Source organism: Neltuma alba, unplaced genomic scaffold (genome assembly GCF_004799145.2).
Source record: "Neltuma alba isolate B1F8T4 unplaced genomic scaffold, ASM479914v2 tig00011271_pilon, whole genome shotgun sequence".
Taxonomy (NCBI): domain Eukaryota; kingdom Viridiplantae; phylum Streptophyta; class Magnoliopsida; order Fabales; family Fabaceae; genus Neltuma; species Neltuma alba.
Genome location: NW_021635982.1, coordinates 6,727 through 13,812, shown reverse-complemented (window position 1 = coordinate 13,812; position 7,086 = coordinate 6,727). Strand labels below are relative to the sequence as shown.

At 33.6% G+C, this 7,086-nt stretch overlaps 1 non-coding gene across 1 annotated transcript; it reads left to right on the top strand.

Moving 5' to 3' along the window:
• Positions 1–6,649: 6,649 nt before the first annotated feature.
• On the top strand, positions 6,650–6,756 carry LOC114763278 (small nucleolar RNA R71). The gene has a single exon (XR_003742328.1). It is a non-coding gene; the product is annotated as a small nucleolar RNA R71 (small nucleolar RNA).
• Positions 6,757–7,086: the final 330 nt, after the last annotated feature.

The window sequence follows — 7,086 nt, the reverse complement described above, 5'->3', positions numbered from 1 at the left end:
GCTTATCCTTTACGCCAGCATCCAGTGGGGTGTGTTTTCTTATGCTCTTTTTAGCAATTGGCTAATGGATTATATGTTTGAAACCGAAGGTATGACATATAATTGTACATTTATGCGTTGAAAATGACACAATTCCACTTATAAATATAAAAATTTTGATCTGTAAATACTAATTTCTTAAATATTTGAATTAAAAAAAATATCAAAATAAATATACATATACTCACACTACATCTGGGATTTAATATAAGTATTAGTTGGGGGATCATATTTGATCCTAAATTTAAGATCTTCATTAATTTTATCTCTCATATTTATAGTTTTTTTTAAAAACTAATTCACTTATAACTGATGTATGATCTAATATTATATAAGAGTATTTTAGGGAGATCATAACAAATTTTTTTTGGTGAAAAGATCATATTAAATTTGTTATAATTAAATGATTGATTTGGCTTATACAATTTAACCAAATAAGCAAAATAACTCTTATATTAAAGATTTTAGTAGTATTTGTTTGACTGGCTGCCGGCCAACCATGGCTGGCGACATATAAATGGCCGTCATTGGTAAAATTTAATGGTACTTTAATTGAGGATTGTCTATGCCAGTTAATCAAACAAACAACTTAACAAAGCCTCATATAAACCATCAATCGAAAAAGCTGACTGAAATCACATATGGGAAGGACGCATCTGATGCTTTTACGCTAAAATGAAAGCACTCAGTTGGAATCGGATCCAATTTACAGTCTTTCTATTCAAGGGGGGAAAAAAAAGGTTAATTAAATAACAGTTTTTTTCTTTCTTAAATTGTTTATAGATAAAATGAACAAAGTTGAAAGCATCTTTTGACCAGTTATATTTATATATATATATATATATATATATCTGAATAAAATGCTGACGTATATGTATGAGACGTCAGCTGAGTTACGTTTTAGCATAACCATATCCTTCTCTTTCTCTCTATGTATTATATAATATAATTCATAAGAAGTTACAGTATTCATCTTATTTCCTTATAATTATAAATGTATGTCTGAAACAGGGATTGACCGTTTAAATTAATATTTTATATAAATTATTCCGGATCACAATCTTCAAAAACTATAATCAATAGTTTGATTTATTCTAAGTACAAAACTTAGGTCAAGTTGCTTATATCTTTTAGTTCAAATTCATAAGTAAATTTACAAGTACATATATGCATTTTAACAACCAACAATATCAAAATAAAATGTCAAGGTGAATTTATAAGTGTACTTACATACATATTTTTACAACTAATAATGGTAATTTAACAAGGGGTCATATGAAAATTTATAAATCCTAATTTATATTGGAGGAGCTGATGCAAAAGTTTACAAGTTTTCACACGTGAATTTGGAAAAACTGGGGGAAAATTTCCTACGTAATATGATTTCGATGATTAGTATTCATATCTCACGGACCTATGTTTTTCTTCTTCTTGTTTTGTTTTTTAACAACTTTTTTTTTGTTATGCAAGAGGGGATTCAACATTTTTCCAGACGACTAACTAGAAATACCAAAAATATATAAATAAAATAAAGGGTTAGTGTGTTGTGTTGAGAAAACTGGAAGTGTGTATCAGCTTGGTCCGAGTCGTGCCGATAGACACTATCCTTAAGAGTTATTCTGCCACTGTAGGTAAACATGAGTGCAGCACTCCCTAGGATTAAACGAACCCTTCCTGCAGAAAACAGGGTGACAGAACAGTAGAAAAATATAACCCAGTAGCACAGAAACGCAGAGAAGGAACAAATGCTTGAAAACTCAAGAGTGGGGTGCAGAACACACTGTACTGGACCGCTTTATATGGGCCTCGGGGACCTGACCGTTGGGCACCACCATAAACACAATTAATCCGTCGGTTTCATACGTTACTGTAATAATATGTAATTATACCTTCGGTTATGAACGTTGGGTATGTTTAATAAATAAATTCCAGACGTTACCAAACATTAATCTACGAGAAACTGTTTAAGGATTAATGGAGGATTAATCACGGTTTGAAAAACTCCCAACATTCAGTAACCTTCGGCTGTTACAAAAAATAAACGGTCAAAAGAAGGATTTTCTTATAAGCTCTCTTAACACCATTTTATAATTTAATTTTGCAAAAATGTTTTATAAAAAGTGCTCGGTACTGTTCTAATTCACGTGCAAGGGGGGAATTGCCAGTTTTCAACTGTGTTTCCCTCCGGTGGGCCGTTGGGAAGCGGACCAGGTAGTAGTTTTTTCCTATCTTACACTTGTGCATGATTACTGCATGTCTGTTTGTGCCATATTACTATTTTAAAGCATAAGAACTTGTAATCCTTAATTCCTCACATGGATTATTTAGCCGTGAACATGCATAGCTGATAGACCTGGGGCAGTATTTGCTAATTACTTGTGTATTATTTATTCAGCTTGTCTATCTGTCATTGCACATAAATGCCTAATTGCAGTAGCTTGCAAGGTTATATTCTACTTTGGCTTGTTTTGTATGCTTTGTATAATCTACACATTTGTTTAATAGAAATTACTACTATGGGGTTTCTTTATAATCTCACCCTCCCATATATGATAAATAGCGAAGGCTACTAGCTCGAAGGATAAAGAGGTTGTTTAAGAAGAAGGTGAATTGATTGAAGGGCAGGGATGCCTACTGTATTTTGTATATATACTTGGTGAATTATTTTGATAGTTTAATTAATTATACTTTTATATATGTAATATTTGCAAGTAGTTAGTACTTGCTATGTATAGATATAATCATGTAGCCTTTATCAAGAGGTGTGCACTGCTGGAAGCAGGTAAGTGCCATCAATCGAGATGGCCATTGTATTTTAATGTATTACTAGTAGTTAATCTAAGATTTCATGGTATGAAATCATTTTAGGAGATAATGATATAAGTTGAAAGCAAGGTTGTTTGTGAATCACTCGTTAGTTAATATGAAAGTTTAAATTATTTAGACAATGAATTCCATTATTACTTTTATGTTCAACTCCTGAATTGGGATTCTGATGTCAAATGACTCATGTTTTAAATTTAAAAAAAAAAATTACCCTGTCTTTTCTCATGTCAGAAACCCGGCGTTAGTGATTCACTGATGTTAAAATAACCATAACCTTATTAGTATATAGAAAGTTCGGTATTATACTCTATATTTTATTATATCACTACTACAAAAAAGACATTTGACGGCAGTTAAAATGAGCTTTTCACGGCGGTTTTGAGAGCGATGTCTATGCCATCGACGTAAACTATAGAGAATTTCACAATGGTTTAAGAACCATCATGGTATGTGACTTTTCGTAGTGGTTATATAAATCCGTGAAAAGTTTTTTTTTTTAGTTTACCTTTCATCTTATTGATCAAGATGGAACGGGGGAATAGAGGCCTAGGGAAAGGGGTTTGAGAATCAATAAACCAATAACATGTAATCAGTCAAAAGCATTTTGATAGAGCCAACATAAATTCTTTCCCTATCGTAATAGCACCACTTAGCTTCGCCTTCAACCACTAAGATTTAATAAATGTAAAATCAAAGACTCAGATCTGATAAAATTCATGAATTTTAGGCTATCAAACTCTTATCTACAAAATGAGAGAGGGAGAAATTGGACATATTCAAGCTTTCAAGTATCAATGTATGTTTAAGCAAGGAGAAGAATAAAAACCAGATCTATTTAAATTCAAAACAAATATTATATTTTTAATCAAAGAAAATAACCAAACCGCAATAACTATGAAACCCACAGAAAGAATAGAGGAGAAAGAGCGAAAAACTCACAAATAAGAATAAAGAGGATGATGCAATGGTGACGATGACAGCAACAGCAATGGTGACGGTAATGGAAGAACGTGGCGAAGATGATAGAAGCAAAAGATAAAGGCCGGTAAAGGTAGGAGGAGGGAGAAAATTGAATGGGGATGGCAATGAGGGGACAATGAGCTTTGACTATGAAAAGTGAAAACTATTGCATGATAGATAGGGTTTTAAAATTTTGATAGACTTTAAAAACTGCTGTAAAAAGAACTTTTCACCATGGTTTTCCAGATAACCGCTGTGAAAAGTAAAGTTTTGCTTCCCTATAATTAAAAAAATGACCGCTGTAAATTAGTGTCGTGAAAGCTCTTTTTTGTAGTAGTGTATCTTTGATATATAGATTTTGAAAAACCAGCTTGGTCAACAAATAGGTCTTACCTTTTTAATTTCTGCCCATCTCTTGTCAAAGAGTTACAACTTAATTTTGTTACATAAGAGCTGAAAACATAAACATCTTCAGGAAATAACACCATTAGCCAAAGTTTAATTGATCGATCAATGATGAAGAAAAATATAAAATAAGCATAATACCTAGAACCATTGAAGCATTGTGACCTTCGAATGACTTTACCAAGGAACAAATTCCATTCAAACTTAACATATTGAAGCATGAGGATGAGATAGGAAAACGTCCATTTGACACATTTATGAATAGTCACCGGCATTCATATAACAGTGAATTCCCTGACATTGTTCGACGAATTTGTTTGCAATGATCTTTTTCCCTTGTACAGTCATCACTACAAATTCTGTGACGCCTCTATTTGTTATAGAATATACTACTCAATTACAGGGTTAATATTGATCCTATATATAAGATCTATTTTACTTGTTTATCAATTTTTTTCTAAATTAACCCTATTGATATCCACTCAACAATAATCAAGTAGATGAGAGAGGAGAGGAATCAAAGAAGATGCTTAGGGATATATTATATTAACTAACTTAACTAATATCCTTAACTATTCAAGTTAGTTAATTAGGTATTATATTAGAAACTAGAGGAGTACTACCTCCGATCGTTAATACAAGAGCTAGTTGACTAATTTGAGTAGATTAAAAAAATTAGTTAAGTTAGTTATTTATAATAAATAGGTGTTATCTTTCTAAAATTATTTGCAAAACAAGTATATTAACTAGAACTACTATTTGATGAAACCTTTAATATGTGCAACTACTACAAAGACTATCTTGGAAAAAATAGATGAATGTGAGAGACAAATGGATTGGGGTCTTATATTTAAAACCAAATTGAAAGTCAAACTAGCTCTTATATTAGGGGGAAGTAGTATATAATTAGTTGCAAAATTAATCATTTATAATGGAATTTCCGTCACAAATCCGTCATGTATAAATTATGACAGATTTACTACGGAAATTCCGTCGCAAATCTATAAAATTTGTGATGGAATTAATCCTTTCATGCATAGCCAAAAATAATTTCTGACGGATTTGCAACGAAACATTCCGTCGCTAATTAGCGACGGAAATTTCGTCGCTAATCCGTTGCAAAGTTTGTGACGGAATATTCCGTCGCTAGTTCGTCTCATAGTTGGAATGCACTATCCCTAATATTTGTGACGGAATATCATATTCACAAATTAGCAACGGAATTTTCCGTCACAAATTCTGTGGCTAAATTTGCGACAGAATCTCATAATCCGTCACAAATTGATTAGCGACAGAAGTTTTAGTGACAGAATTATTTCTGTCGCTAATTCGTCGCTAATTTGTTTGTGACAGAATTCCATCGCAGAACAGTTTAGCGACAGAATTTCCGTCGCTAAATTTCGTCGCTAATTGTCTATTTTTTTGTAGTGGTGAAAGATAAGAATTAGGAAAAGGGATGTCTTGAATACTTACCTCATTAGGTGCAGTAGAGGGGGTTTGCTTCTTAAGTGCCTTTTCCTCCAAGCTTTCTGATTGCACAGCAGGAGTAGTAGTGACATCTTCAGTGGCGTCATTTCTCAGCTCAATCATATCATTAGTGACATCAATTTGGACACCTTCAGTAGTATCCTTTTTGTCATCTCCTTCATCAAAGTGTACTTGCTTTTCACTCCTCAATGTGATAGCATTTAAAGGCTTGGGATTAATGATAGTATTAGAGGGAATAGATCCTCCCTCCCTTGCTTGCTGCTCATTCTGGCTATCAGACAACTTTGTCACAAATTCACTAATATTGCCAACTTTTGTTTCTAGAGCAACTTGGTTTTTTGTAAGATCTTGCACAACCTATAAGAGAAGACTAAGTTGGTTATCTATCTTGGGAGCTTGTTCATGCTGAAAGTTCCCATATGGTTACGTCTGTCTCAGAGGAGGTTGATACTTTTCATGATTATTTCTATCGTCTCCTCCACCATACCTAAGGTTTGGATTCATCTTCCAACTCTTATTGTAAGTATTAGAAAAGGGGTCCCATTTTTGATTAGGTCTCCCCTAGTACATAGCAGAAACCTCTTCGACATTATAGGGGCATGTGGCGGTAACATGTGTGAAAGAGTTGCATACATGAGAAGGGGAGAGCATATTAGCTTTAATATCATTTACTACTGTGGTTAAAGCAGCCAATTGTGCAGCTACATTTTTCATCTCATGATTAGATGTAAAAGAGGCAAGTTGACTTGTTGTCCGAGTACGTCGGTCTCTAGTACCATATTGTTGACTATTCATTGCTCTTTTCTCAAGCATCTCCCATACATCTTGTACTGTAAGATCTAATAAAGATCCTCTTGAGGTAGCATCAATAGTAGCTTGCTCATGCCCTAATAATCCCTCATAAAAGTATTGAATAAGGTGTTCTTCGGGGATTTGATGATGAGGGCACTTGCTTAGTAGCTCTTGAAAGCGGCTCCAAAACTCATAGAATGTCTCCCGTGGGTCTTGTTTGACCAAATAAATTTCTTTTCTCAAGCTGGCCGTGCATGATGCAGGAAAGAATCTTTCTAGGAAGGCTTTCTTCAAGTTATTCCATGAATTGAATGTATTAGCAAGGTGTTTTGGTAGCCTAAGATACCATTCTCTCGCTTTTCCTTCAAAGGTTAAGTGGAATACTCTCCATTGAATCTCATCAATATTGGCCCTAGTAGGTTTTATGGTTGCACAGTTCATCTGTAGGCTCATCAAGTGTTCATGTGGGTCCTCTCCTACAAGACCATGAAATTTAGGCAAGTTAGCTAGTACATGACCTTTGATTTCAAAATTAGAATTAAAAGTAGGATAGGCAGCATGTCTAGGATTATAGTC